Source organism: Equus caballus, chromosome 14 (genome assembly GCF_041296265.1).
Source record: "Equus caballus isolate H_3958 breed thoroughbred chromosome 14, TB-T2T, whole genome shotgun sequence".
NCBI lineage: Eukaryota > Metazoa > Chordata > Mammalia > Perissodactyla > Equidae > Equus > Equus caballus.
In genome coordinates, this window is record NC_091697.1 from 99,895,596 (window position 1) to 99,910,581 (window position 14,986).

Sequence of the window (14,986 nt, forward strand, 5' to 3'; positions counted from 1 at the left end):
GAAAGGTTGTTGTGGGCTAAGGAGAAATCTAAAAGGAAAGAGTGAAAATTCCATAGACTACTTTCCGAAAAAGCTTGATTGAAAAGTACATACAAATTGGTAGCAGAAGCGGCACACAGGTTTAAGGGAGGATATTGTTTTTCCTAAGAAAGAAAGACATCTGAATAAATGTCTAAGCTGAGCAAAGGGAGGTGGTAGAGAAGGAAAAATTTAAAATACCAAAGAGAGAAAGTGACTGATGAAGCAATATGCTACAGGGGTTGGGAGGAGATGTGTCAACAGCACAGGAGGATGGATTTGAACAATACAACAGACTCCTTGCCCCTGTCAATGGGTGGAAAGGCATTTGAGGATGAATATAAAATTTAAAGAAGTTTTTCAAAGGGGACCCAAAGTTAAGGCATACAAAGTCTCAAGGTCACAAGATTTTTGGATGCAGGGGCAGGCAAGATGGGTTGCAGAGAGGGAGAAGCTCGTGATGAAAGCAGAGTGTTTGAGAAAACTTACATAAATTTGGAATTGCTGGTGAGAGAAATGAGAGGACAGCATTTAAAGCTGAGGAGTCAGAAGTGAAGGCCCAGCACAGGTTAGAGAGCCTGATTTGTAGTGCAACAGTCAGTGAAGTGTTGTAAATGCCTTCAGCAGTGCTCAGCTCACCGTGAGTGGGAACCAGCAGACAGGACTGCATTGACCATGCATGCAAAGTTGAAGTTTTGTTGGGGTGATTCAGTAGAAGGATAAGGATGGAAGAGGGAATAGAATATGCTAGTGAGAATAGCTCAGAGGTCCAGATTAGGTGGGAAGGAAAAAGATGCCAAGAGAAGGTTGAAGGGGCTGGGAAAAGAAGACAGCATCAAGAAACATGAGATATCAAAAAAGGCTAAGAACAACTGTAGTGAAAGGAGGGAGTGGAAGAAGGGGAAGACTACGTGATTTTAGAACTTGACGAAGTCTCAGCTGTGGCCATGGAAGTGAGTATGTAAAGTAGCTTGGAGATGAAGGTCACTGGGACTCAGGAAGTTTTAAAAACTACAAGAATTATAATGCTTGCTATTTTCTACAGAGACACTGTATTCACTCAGGATTATCTAAGAGTTGGTGGGAGCGGAGGGCTCTTTAAAGAATACTGAAGACCAACTGGGAGATTTGTAAATGACAAGTGGTAAATGGTAGAAGATGGAAAAGTACAGAGATGGTAAGTGATACATGATATAAAATGCCAAATCCATGGAGAAGAACCACTTATAAACCAATACATGTATTCCTGATGAACCAGAACACAGCCTTGGATTCCTTCTCAAGATGGCACTAAAGGTAGCCACCACCAATGGACAGAGACACTGTGTGAGAAAGAACCTCCCTCGCCTTCATATCTGGTAGAGCTGAATTTCAAGAGCCTCAACAGAGCAAAGATATTTGCATGATGCTGCAGAAGCAGTGACCTAAAATTGGCTCTTGGGAAGTGGGCGCTGCCAGCAATCTCCATACCTTGAGCCTTGAAGGGTGGAAGAAAAACAAGCTTCCACCCAAAGGGCTTCAGTATTTTTTCTTAAGCCAAGTTTCCTTTAAAACTAGTTGATGGAAACTCTAATCTGTGAAGATGTTAACGTGGTGCAAGACGTAAGCGTGGAAACCAACCCACACTATATCCACTCAATTCACATTGCTCAATTCCAATGCACTTTGTGGTGGGAAACTATCAACTGAGAGTTCCCAACTCTTTTGACCATAGAATTCTTTTTCCTGGGAAAACTCTTTGACAACTTACTCCACAGAATGTAATAAAGGAAATAATGGGTTAAGGATTTAGGTAAGTTTGTTTACAGTGGATGTGTGCTCCTGAGACCACAATGGAAAATCTGAGAGGCAGGGGGAACAGTGGCAGAACAGGTTTGGAAAGAGAAAGCACCAAGTACAGGAATGTAAGTACAGAATAGACGATTGACTGCAGGGGCTTCTGCTGAGGCAGTTGTCAAATGTTTCAGGGATGTGAGATCTCCAGGTTACACACAGAATTCTGGCTAATAAGGTGCTTAGTGCAGATACAAGCTGAGAAAGAGATATCTAAGAAGATACTAAAAGGAAGAACAGGAGCTAACTTAGCAAAAGGAGGGAGGTGAAAGGAACAGAATGTACAAAAGTCTGAATATAAGAAAAGGTCTTGAAGGTAACTGAAGAGCTCTTGTTTGACTGAAATACAGAGGTGGAGGGAGGGTATCAGGAAAACTATTTAGTGCTAACGAAGACAGGAGGGCCTGGAACCTGAGGGCTCGAAAGGGTTTTGAAAGTGGGAGTGAACTGATCAGATTTGCATTCCAGCTTCCAGCGGAGACTACAGGTCTTGCCTAACCGGATGAAGACCAGTTAAAAGGCTCCTATAATAATCTGGGAGAGACATAATGATGCTAAACAGAGCCAACGATTGGCAGTAGAGCGGAAGAGGGAGGGATTCAAAACACATTTTGATAGTATACTCACTACAACAACTGGAGGATCTTGGTATGTGAGGGACAGGTGAGAGAGAAGGTTCAGTAAGATTCCTAGCTTTTTGCCTCAGGTGGTACAATGCATTGACTGATAAAGATCCCTGAAGGAAGAGCAGGTACGGGGAGGGAGATGGGTTTCGTTCAGCCATACTGAGGTTGAGTTTGAAATGCCTATGGGATATCCAAGTGAAGAGATCCAGCAGGCATTTTAAGATAGATCTGAAACTCAGAAGGAAGAAATTTGGCCTAGAAATAGTGATTCTAAATCCACATTACATAGATGATATCAACACATTTCATCACTCAGGGAGCGGATGCGGAACTAGAATAGGGAGACCAAAAGGGAGCAAACAAACAGGTTTTCCAACTATTTGATGACCCTACATATATTGAGAGATACTAAATCAAAGAAAAATTGACTTTAATTCATAAAGAATACTAATACATTTTTGGAATATTTTAGAAATTCCAAACAAACATTTACTTAATAAGAAAATTGAACTAGGTAAAAACACTCCATTCCCTAAGCCCTCCAGTTACTTGAGGTTTACTGAACTATTCAAAATGTTAGTCGAAACATAAAATTTCACTCAATAGCCATAGTTTATCTAATTAACAGCACTGTGCCACGAGCAAGATGACTGCACATCAAAGCACTAATTAATATTTGGTTGAATACTTTTAAAATTATCTAAGGACTGGGCTTTGCTGAAGGATGTTACATACAATAATACAAAAACGGCTTGATTACAAAATTAGGAACTATACTATATTAAAAGGATATCCATCTCAATTTGAATCAGCATAATGTGCCATAATGAAGTATCACTGAAAAATTATTGTCTTTTTGCTCAAGTAAGCGTGTTTCAAGTCATTACAAGTGGAAATATAATAAACAACATTTTTATACACACTTTTCAAGTTGTAATACTCTCTGGGCCCCTACCAAGTTCCTAGACTAGTATAGGCAGAAATTAGACTCCTAGAACTTCCATTTACAAGATGGCTGAAAATATGGGCAAAAATGGAAATAACTACAGCTGGAGCTTATTAAGCAATAAGGGCAAGAATATCCTTATTTTGTAAATGAAAAACCTTAAGACATGTGAACTGCCTATGTTTCCAGACTTAAGCTATCTTAAATCCAGACTAGAGGTGACAACAGAATACAGGTGAACTCTCAGTAAAAAGGCTAATCCAATTCTCATCTTATGCTAAAACAATGAACCTCTCATTTCTGATTATAGTAACAGTCAGAAATGAGTGAGAGCTCTTTCATGTCATAAAGTATAAGTTGTTAATACATCTGTTTTGCTTGAGTCTCACTCTAGCTGAACAGTTGTTTGATTTTTTTTAAGCTCATTCAGAACCTTTTTTTAACTGCTTCAGCAGAGGCTAAAGATTGGAAAGAGAATAATTTTTTCCCCACCCAGTGAAAGCAGTCTTTCTAAACTATAGGTTAGCCCTCAGACTAGACAGTGCGAAGAAGCTTATTCTGCTGCTATTAAATACATCTTCTCAGAAAAGCAGCCCCAGTGAATTCTAATGCTGTGCATAATCATTGCTCAAATGATCCTTTTTAATTAAAAACAATTTTTTTTCACTACCACTCTCCACATTTTTTATGCGATTTTTAATCTAATATGTGGGGAGCTGATTCTTTTTTTTTTCCCTTGGTCAGAGATATTTCTTCTGATGAATCCATAAATCAATGTGTATCAGAGGCATAATGAGACTAAAACACTTTAAGAAATAGAACTAAATTTCCCCAGAACTTAAGATCATTTACAAAAATGTGATTATCACAGAATATGCCATGCACATGTTTAAACATTAAAGACCATTTTTAACCAATAAAAGTAGGCAACTTCCTTTGTATTTGTCTCGCCCTGCAACAATTCCACGTTATCAAAACTTTAGATTTAGACACTTTCCTAAAAAAGCATGCAATTACTAGTTAGTGAGGTAAACTCAACCCATTACCTGTATGACAATTTGGCTTGAATTCATCTAGATTAGTTTAATCACTTACCTATCAGGGTCCTCAGGCAGTGGTCCTCAAATTTTAGAGAGCAAAGAAGCACAGGGCACAAATTTAAACGTGGAATCCTAGGCCCAGGCCACAAAGACTACCTGAATTTGAAGGCCCCAAAATAAGCAGGTCTAATTAGCATCAAAGATTCATTTCAGGAGGAATCATGCCAGAAAATTGAGACAAGCGGTGGATCATTTTAACGGGGCTAGTAAAAGGCCTGGATTTCAAGGCATTTAGCAGCCTGGGCGGGACACTGCTGGCACGCCCAGGTAATCCAACCAATGGCACCGGGAAGCAGCAAAAGAGAGGAAGGCGATTTGGTCTTGACAGCCGCTGACCAGCAGGCTCAGCGCTCCCTCCATGCCTTCAGTTTGAAACATGTGTCTCAAACCAAAGTTTATACGGATACAACATCATACCTGGACTGGAATTGAGGATCTTTATTGGTAGCTGATGCTTGCTTGCTATGACCTCTGCAGCAGGACGTCCAATTAGGAAAAAAGTGAGAAGGTATCTCACTCTGCCTCATTCTATATTTCCTTCAGAAATAAAGTGCCTGAGGTGCACCCTCCACTACTGGCTTCCAATGCCCATTGGCAATTCTCTTTCAAGGCAATTCTCTCCCAAAAATACAATGTTCAAGGCCAGAAGCGGAAGGCGAAGCCAAGTGGAGCACTGCATATTGCGATGTGAAGTCACCAGTGGGTAGCTGTGGGAACAAGGCGAGCTCTCAGAAGAGGACCGTCTCACCATGACCTCTTCCCCACTAAAAACTCAAAAAACCATGAACTATTTTGAATCACATAAAAATAGTCCCCTTGTTATAGACACAGGACCAAAAGATTAAACAATAGGAAAGGAAGACTTTCCTGAGTACAGAAAGATCCATCCTTTATAAATGTGGTTTCATCTATCAACCTGTTCTCCAACATAACATGGACAGCAAGAGTCCTCCAGCATCTGAGCGTAGTGAGGTGGATGCAGGGAGTCTGCTCGCTCTGGCAAGAGTGAGCAACACCATCCTTATATAAATGCCTCTTCTGTCAAGGTAAGAAAACCAAAAAGTTCAGTAACAGTATGGGGCCAAGATGAAGCTCTTGCACGGTAAGAAAGACGAGCTCCACCATAAAGATGCAGAGGAAACGCTTGCTTCTAGAGTGGGCACACACTGGGAATCAGGAGAAAAACTCAGAAATTATCTACTTTACATTCCCAATTGAAGAAGAAGAAGGAAAAAGAAGAACGCAGCCTCTAAAAGCAAGAGATGAGGGAGAAAACAACAGGTAAGATTAAAAAGAAAAACACTGGAAGGAAATTCAAATGTAATAACAGCAGAGACTTAAATTCTATCTGAGAGACAAGAGAAGTATAGAAGCTGGAAAAAATCTAATTAGTATTCTAGCATATACACGTGAGTGGATTTCCAAACAGAAGAAAAAGCACTAAGATGAAAACAATGCATATCAATTGACAGGACATGAACACAGAGCCAACCTTCAAATAACTGGCATTTCTGAACTGAAAGCATAAGCAAACATACAACTGAAAAACTGTTCCTAAGCTGAACAAAAAAGATTAAAAATATTTATTCCTAGAAATTGAGAGGATTCATTATGTTTCTGAGAAAACTGTTGGAAAGGAACCTATACCTACAGGTAACCTAGCAGAATATCTTAAAGAATAAAAAGACAAAGAAAAAAGATGCAGGCAGAAAAGCCAGTTCACCCAAAAGGAACAAAAATCAGGCTGGTCTCAGCCACCTGCTCCATGGCAAGGAACGCCAGAAGACAAGAGAGCAATGTCTAAACATCTGGGGACTTCCGACTTACAGTTTTGTATCTCAGCACCTATAACAGAGTTAGGCACACTGTAGATATTAAGTAAAAGCTGTAAGGAATAGAAGAAACATTCAAACTTTTAAATAAATTTACTGTACATAGCTCTACCTCTACACTGTATCTTTCAACTCAAGTTTCAAGCCTATTCACCAATTGGATCTTTTCCCATTCAAACAGCAGATTTATATGACATCTTTCTGATACCAGTGTTTTACTTTTATAAGATTATCATTTTTTTACATAAAACAAGCATGTAAGAGAAATTGTTCCACGACTGGTGATAATTTGAACTGATGCACCAGCTCAAACTCTCTTGCTGCCTTTGAATAGAGGGACTAGGAGAACTCTCATTAGCACATGCGCATCAGGCCAGAACCACGACCTTGGCCAAAGATACTCAACAAACAACAAGGTACAAAAAGATCAACACTGTATCAGAAGCTACAGACTCAGTGCTAGTCTGAATATAGATGATAGAGCAATGTGTTTTTAAAATATACTACCAAGTATAGTTATTTTTTGGAAAAAAAATCCGTGCTTGGGGGCTGGCCTGGTGGCACAGCCGTTAAGTTCACACGTTCTGCTTTGGCGGCCCAGGGTTCGCCAGTTCAGATCCCGGGTGCGGACATGGCATCACTTGTCAAGCCATGCTGTGGCAGGCGTCCCACATATAAAGTAGAGGAAGATGGGCATGGATGTTAGCTCAGGGCCAGTCTTCCTCAGCAAAAAGAGGAGGATTGGCAATGAATGTTAGCTCAGGGCTAATCTTCCTCAAAAAAATAAATAAATAAAAATTCTGGAAAAAATCTGTGGTTTGACATTTTTGTAACAGAAGAGACATTCCCTTTAAATTTTTCTTCTCGCAAAGACTTCATTAAAGACTACACTAGATTAATGTTGCCTTCTTAGTTTCACAAGCTTTTCATGCATTCACTTGCACTCACAATATCCTAACACTTGCTGTGTGTGTTGTCATAGGAAGGAGTATCAAAATTTTCCTGGGAAAATCAGAGAAGACTCCAAAAAAAGGGAGTCTGGAAGACATGAATTCAGTTCTTAAAGAACTGAATTTTGACGTTTGAATAAGGACCTAGCAGGAGGAGACAGAGGCATGCCAAAAAAGATGGAAGAGCTCCTGCAAGACAGGGCCTAAAAAGAGTGTGTTAAGTTTGAAAAAAAAAAAATAGGTGTAGGAGATAGTCCCATAAAAATGTCAGTTGAACTCCCTTCGAGAAACCCTGGGAAGTAGGTTAGGGTTTAACAAAGTCCAGAGAACTTAACCCTAAGGTTTCTTAGTGTATATTTGAAATCTTCAATCACAACCTGCATTTCACTCACGAAATATTTACTTCCCAGGAGGCTGTGTTTTTCCTGAGCAAGTGGTATGTTTCTTTCTTTAACCAACATGAAGCTCAGAACTTAATCTGTAGCCCACCTTTAACAAATGTACAACTTTTCATGGTATATATTTCAATATAACACACTCCATCTTTCTATTCAAGCTTCATATTTTCATGATCCTGATTTATATTTATTTTGTACATTATAGTATATATAGTTTATAAGCTACCTCAAATACTTTTAGAAGAAAATAGCGTACAGTAAAACAGAAAACAGAAAGAATAGAAAACTAGATAATAAGATAGGAAGAAAAAATATTACTCTGAACCTACAGAATCATCCTGGGAGAACTTTAAGAGATTTTTTAAAAAGAGTAAACAATGGTCTTTGTCCTCAACAGTTTGTAATTGAATTTACAAGAAAAGATTCAAACTAAAAAGAACACTAGAGAATAAAAGATAGTAAAATGGCAACCCTATGAGGTTATTAACTACGATTTTCTTCATTTTGAGATGAGGAAATTGGGACAGAGAGGCTAAGTAATTTGTCCAAGGTAACTCAGCTGTTAAATGTGGCAACTGGACCTAAGGTAGTCTGGAACCACAGCCTGTGCCCTAGAGGAGTCACATTTCAGATAATCCTTGAATTATAAAAGGATACTGAAAGGTAGAGACACGATACAAGAAAGGATGAGGGAGGTGGAGCAGTGAACCTAGGAACAGGTTGAAATGAGGCAGAGTTGACAGGTAAGGAGCCTGACTGGAGAGTACAGATTAAGGAATACAGGAAAATGGGGTCGGGGAGGCAGTTTATAAATAATCTCATAACTCTAAAGAGGTCCCATTTAAAACAATGCGCAATAGGAAACCACTGTGGGTTCCTGAGCTCAGAAGAGATGATAACGTTTTCTCCAAAAGCTATTACACGACAGTTACACGAAATAACTCCCATTTCAAAGCTAAACTTCTATTCGTAAGTATTCTTCCTGGGTCCTGTAAACCTACGAGACCAAGCACATCAAGGCCTGGGGTGCCGGGTACATCGGAGGAGCCTCTGCTTCTGCAGAGTTCTCAATTCTCCCCAATCTGGAAGGTTTAACGCAGGGTTTCTTCTCCTTCCCCTAATTCCCAACCGTTTTATACCCAGCCTGCTTGGCCCCTGAAGACGTTTGTTTTCAACAGGTAATCACCAATCTCTAAGGCCCTTTGTTGCTGATATGGTTTCCTCATTTTGTTTATAATTCAAACACTGCCTCGAGGGTCCCAAACACATCCCTAGGCTTCAAAGACGTTAATAATCAAATCGAGCCCAGTCTTAAGCAATCTTCGCATATAAACCTTACCCTACTTGCTTTCCCTATGGAGCTGCGTATCTTTCTGAGAAATTTATAAACATTAGCAACTGCTATCAAATCATAATTTGTCACAAAACATTATGCCCAACTTGACTGCCTCATCATGTGGCAAAATCTCAGTGAACTTTCTCCCAAATAAAGGGGAAGGGAAGAGCGGACGGGAGAAGCAGGGGGCAGGGGACACAATCTCGTAACATTCTATATCCACAGGAATCCAGTTTAAGACGAGCACAAGTGGAAACTGTTTCTACTAGTTTCCTCAATTACAGTATCAATAACAATTTTTAAACCTTGTGACTGCAAGACTTTACTTTGAATTTCTCAATGCTCAACATTTATTTTTTTTGGTCAAGTTTCCATTTCGTAAACGTCTCGTCTTGTCCATATTTGACCCTTCAGAAGCAACAAGGAAGGATTTTACTTTGGGTCCCGAAATGTAGTTGGAGTACTACACAGGGCCTGTTTTCCAATCCTGAAAAGTACAAACTTAAGCTTTTGCCATTAAGGAGTGAAGGCCATCGTCGAATTGTAATTTTTTTAAAAAAAGTTATAAACATGATTCATACAAAGGAAATGAGCCTGTGGCAAACATTTATTGCACTCATAACGAAGGGGCAAGTTGAATGGTAAAAATTATAAAAATCTTGGAAATAGGACAATAAAACCACAACCTTCAGGAGTATTTTTTTCTCCTAGTCAGAAATAATTTGCATCTCTATTAGACAAAAAAACGTAACCGCAGGGCCTGGGCCCTAACCAATACTATATCAAGGCGAAGCACAGTCCCCTAGACAACTAATGCATCCTCAGGTGGGCCTGTTAGAAAAGCCTCCATTTTCACTTGGAAAGACAGGAGCTAAGCTTTTCCGAGATGTTTCTAACTTTTACCATCATAAAAGTATGTTTCTATACATCAGATAACTATTCCTTATTCTACCCACCCTCCCATTCAAGACTTTAGATCCTATGAGAAGATAGGTTATCTGGGAGAAAATACCGTTGGCTGTAAATACTAGGTTATTCCTCCTGACACCTAATGAACCTGCAGCCCCTGCCATGGGAGTGGGCCACTGCAGTCGCCCGTAACTCAACACCTTTGTTTCCAGGCTCCGCGGACAAAGCCTCGCCACCCCGCGCAGGCTTTAACCTCGGGGCCCTAACGACTGCGGGAGGCCGAGTCTATGCGGGCCGAGAGGGCGGGCCCCGCTGCCACCCGCAGGCCCGGGCCTGTCCTTCCCGGGCGGGGCCCCGCTGCCCGGCCTTTCGCTCCAGTGGGCCGTCCCCCTCCCCTCCCTCTGCAGGCGCGGGGCGAGAGCGGCGCTGGAAGCGGCGCGGGAGGCGGCGGCCGGCAGAGGCTGGGGGATACTCACCCGGCTCCGCGCGGCCCTCACCCCGCCGCCCGGCCCAGCGGGGGCGGGGCGACGGGGCGGGGGAGGGGAGCCGGGGAGCCGGGCCCACCGCTCTGCGAGCTTCCAGCCAGCCAGCCGCCCCGGGCCGGACAACGAGGGGCCCCGAGAGCCAGGGGACGGCGGAGGAGGAGCGGAGGCGGGTAGCGGCGAGACAACCAGGAGACGGGCCCAGACCCTCCCTCATCGAAGCAGCCGCCGCCGCAGCCGCCAGCGACCGAGGCCGAGCATGCGCACCGCGCCTCCCGCGCACCGGGGCGCCAGACTGGCGCGGGCGGCTGACGTCCAGGCCGCGTGCGCAGGCCCGGGGGCGTGACCTCCCTGCCGCCAGCGACGGCGGCCGCCGAGGCCCCGCCCCTGCCTCTCACCCCGGAACCCGACGGCGCCTGTACTCTCTGCCCACCACCTAGGCGGCCATTGATGGGGGCGCGGGGTTGGCCGAAACTTGGGGAGGGGATGCCGGCGGCTTCAAGGGTCTCTACACGCTCTCCTCCAACAAACAGCCAAATATCTGGAAAAGAAAAGGGTGACCCGTGGGGGAAGGGCGGGGCAAGGACAGGGCTGACCTACGCAGTGCTGCTAGCATTTCTAAGAGGCTGGAGAACCAGGCCCCAGGCCTACGCACGCTGCGCAGCTACTGTAACCACCTCAGCAATTAAGCACAAGCGCGACTGCCCTCTTTCAAACTTAAGGACCAAGGGAGAAGTTAAGACTTCGAGAATAAATAGTACCGTCTGTGGCAAGTCTCAGAAAAACAAAATAAAACGTAATATATATATATATATATATGGCAGGAGAATTCAATTACGGGGAATCGGCGGAAGGAAGAAAAGACCAGAGAAAGATGTAGGAGTCGCAGGGGTGATGGAACCGAAATACTGAAAGTGTAACAGCGCACATGAGGGAAAACTAGTATCTGCTCCTTTTAACACACGGAATTATATTTGTGTGAAAAGAAAAGAGTAAACACAGGCAGAGAAGTGAAGGGAAGACCCACCTTCAAACATACGAGGCATGGTTTTCATCTGTAGGACAGTCGTGTAAGACGGCACCACTGGAGAAAGCTAGGTGACGGGTACGGGGGCTCCACGTGTATTTTTGCAATTTCCTGTAGGTCTATAATTATTTAAGAAAATAAAAATTTTCTTAAAAAGGGACAGGACACTGATCAGTGTTGACCAGGGGAAGGGGGTGACTAAAACGGGGCCGGAGAGAATTTGGGGGAGGGGGAGGGTAATGGAATGTTCTTCTGTCAATTGTGTTAGTGATTATACCACGGTTTTCTTTGCCAAAACTGGAAAAAGGGATAGATTTTACTGCATATAAAGTAGTTTAAAACTCCATTTAAAAAAAAGATACTGCTAGTAAAGAATTTCCAAACCTCTTTGAGCAACTATGGATATAAATTAATTGGATAGCTGCCAATTAAAATTATACATTTGATTTTTTTGAAAGTACAGGGCAGTGAGTTCTGAGTGAGAACTTTAGTGGACGGGTGTCTTCTTCAACTTCAAACAGTTACCTTAAAAACCTAAAGCTTTCACATACAAAAATAAGAATGCATTGCTTTACATTGTATTCACTAATTTAGAAACAGTTTTCGTGCAGTAACACCACCGTGTTAACAAAACATTTTTTTTGTATTTGAGATGATTTTAAGTTTCGTAATTACCTGCCAAAACTAAAGAAACAAAAAGAAGTAAATCAGGTAACTTCCTCTCATCATCTCTCTCATGGCAAGGAATAGTACTGTCCTGGTTGTGTGTTTACCTACAACACGATAGCGTGCTTTATGGCGGAGTCTGTATCGTTGCCCACCCAGCCTCTAGCAGAATTCCTCATTAATAATAAGTATTTGTTACATAAAAGAATGAATCACATAAAGAGAGGAAAGAAGCTAAAATTTATTGAGCACCTACCTTAAGCCAGAAGCTTTTACATAGTTTAATCTCATGATAACAGCATGAGATACCCATTTTACAGATACAAAAACTGAGACTAAGAGTAATGCTCTACTAATCATTAAATCCCTTTCATTCTTTATTTTTAAAGATTGGCCCTGAGCTAACATCTGTTGCAAATCTTCCTTTTTTCTTCTTCTCCCCAAAGCTCCCCCAATACATAGTTGTATATTCTAGTTGTGAGTCCTTCTGGTTGTGCTGTGTGGGATGCAGCCTCAACATGGCCTGATGAGTGGTGCCATGTCCACGCCCAAGATGGGAACCAGCGAAACCCTGGGCCGCCGAAGCAGAGCTTGCAAACTCAAACACTCAGCCATGGGGAAGCCCCTCATCCTTTATTTTACTGGATTTTTCTGTTTCATTTGGACATGTTGGTCACTTCTAAAAAGTCTTGCTTCTCTTAGCTTCCGTAAACCTGCAGTCCCCTGATTCTCTTTCCTTTCCAGCTCCCTCACCGTTCTTTTTCTCACTCACAGGCTTCTGTTTGTCCATTACACTTTAAATGTTCATGTTTCCCATGGGGCCTCATAGAAGTTGAGCCTTCTGGCATTTTGTTTGTTGAGATACTGTAAAATGAAGAGAAAAAAAAAAGAACCCAAAATAGGGTTATACAAACTGTATTACACTGAGTGTTTTCCTTTAACCAATGAACACTCTTATTACCAAAAATTAGAATGCAGTATAATTGTGTCACAAGATAATTGCAGGATTTATTTTATGTTCTTAATTCACAATATCCTTTAGGTAGTATGGTCGAGCAATGGGACACAAGTTTACCATTGCATGGTAAATGTCTTATTTTCTCAGTCTTGTCAGTATGTATCACTTGGACATATTCTTTCTGCTCAGACCCCATAGGCCACGGAAAGATACAAGGAAGGTAGGAATGCAGTCTCTCGTTAGGTAGCCCAGGGCTCAGTCAAACCTGGACAGTGTGGGATTGTTGTCTTACTAAAACGAAGAAGGAGAGAATGGATACTGGCGGACAATAGCTATCACGGCTGAAGCCTGTAGTAGGCAGATCTCTTCCACCACCTTCCAGGAGGCCCTCAGGAAAAGACAAATTATGTACAAGGGAGAGTTGGGGAGGTAATCTGCTTGGATGGCAGAGATAAAAAAAAATCTTATCTTGAAGCTGTGTGTACATAGCACTTACCTAAAAGAATGAGAGAAAAAACTATAGTTGGCAAAACTAGAGAGACAGTAAAAAGATCAGTGGTTGCCAGAGTTTGAGGGAAGGAGGCAAAGAGAGGAGGGATGAATGTGTGGAGCATAGGGCACATTTAGGGCAGAGAAACTATCATGTGTGAAACTTTAATGGTGGCTATATGACTATGCATTTGTCAAAACCCATAAACTGTACGACACAAAAAGTGAACTCCAATGTTAACTATGGACTTTAGTTAACAACAGTCTCTCAATATTGATTCATCACTTATAACATATGTACCATACTAATTCAAGATGTTAATAAAAAGGGAAACTGTGATTGGGTATGTGAGAATTCTCTGCTCAATTTTCTGCAAACAGAAAATTTTGTTGTTTTTTTGGGGGGGGATGATTAGCCCTGAGCTAACTACTGCCAGTCCTCCTCTTTTTTTGCTGAAGAAGACTGGCCCTGAGCTAACATCCGTGCCCATCTTCCTCTATTTTATCTGTGGGATGCCTACCACAGCATGGCGTGCCAAGCGGTGCCATGTCCACACCCAGGATCTGAACCAGCAAACCCCGGGCCACTGAGAAGTGGAACGTGTGAACTTAACCGCTGCGCCACGGGGCCAGCCCCTGCAAACAGAAAAATTTTTTAAGAAGTAAAGTCTATTAATTTGAATCCAACTTGAACTGTCTGAATAAAGGTTGGAATATTTTAGTGAATTTTGATATTTACTCTTTTTTCTAATATTCTTGGACATGTTTATCTTTCGAGCATTCAAGGACATTTGGGAACTAAACCTCATCTTTTCAATTTGTCAGGGGAATTCATTGTTCTGAAAGGATCACTCTGGCAGTGCAAGGATGCTTGGTTTTTTCCACTGGAACTGGTTGGGAGGGCCCTATGTTCTTTTATTTTGCGGGGTATAGAAAAAGCTGTGCACGTGGATAGCATATCCTTCTGGGTTATCAGATTCTAACCTTGTTCACGGTCTTTGAGCTATTTTTCTGTTCTTTATAAGTTGTGAGTAATTGATAGATATGTAACTTCTGTCCTGTCTGGTAGTGATTTTAATTGACTCCCCCATCCTACCCATGGAAAAATCAGTTCTGTCCCATTTTGCCCAGTTCCTTCATATCATATGAGAAAAATGAATTCTTTAACATGTTTTCATTTTTGTATCTATATGAAAGTCATGATTTTATCTTTCTCTGAAAATTATATTTTAATAGAGGTCTGGCAATTTGGACCCAGGAACCCCAGAGGAATAAATTCTCACTGTGGCCTTTCAGTCTCAAGTCTCACAACTGTCAAGGACCTCTGAAGGGAAAGGCAGTCCAGGGTCTTTGGAGGCATAAGAGGATGGTTGTCCAGGCAAACCAAAATCTTGACCCAGACGGGATGAGGCCCAA

At 41.9% G+C, this 14,986-nt stretch overlaps 1 protein-coding gene across 7 annotated transcripts in view; it reads right to left on the reverse strand.

The window, feature by feature from the left end:
- Positions 1-10,736, reverse strand: part of ATG10 (autophagy related 10) — a 209,429-nt gene extending 198,693 nt beyond the window's left edge. Inside the window, exons 1-2 of one of the 7 annotated variants that reach the window (XM_070233378.1) lie at positions 10,425-10,698; positions 4,941-5,230 (exon numbers count right to left, since the gene is read on the reverse strand). The gene's annotated coding sequence lies outside the window, so the exon portion shown is untranslated. Of the gene's footprint in view, positions 1-4,518; positions 5,231-10,051; positions 10,293-10,424 lie in introns of those variants that run through there. The other 6 variants (XM_070233381.1, XM_070233379.1, XM_014730791.3 and 3 more) reach the window with 6 other exon arrangements.
- Between the last annotated feature and the right edge of the window lie 4,250 nt (positions 10,737-14,986).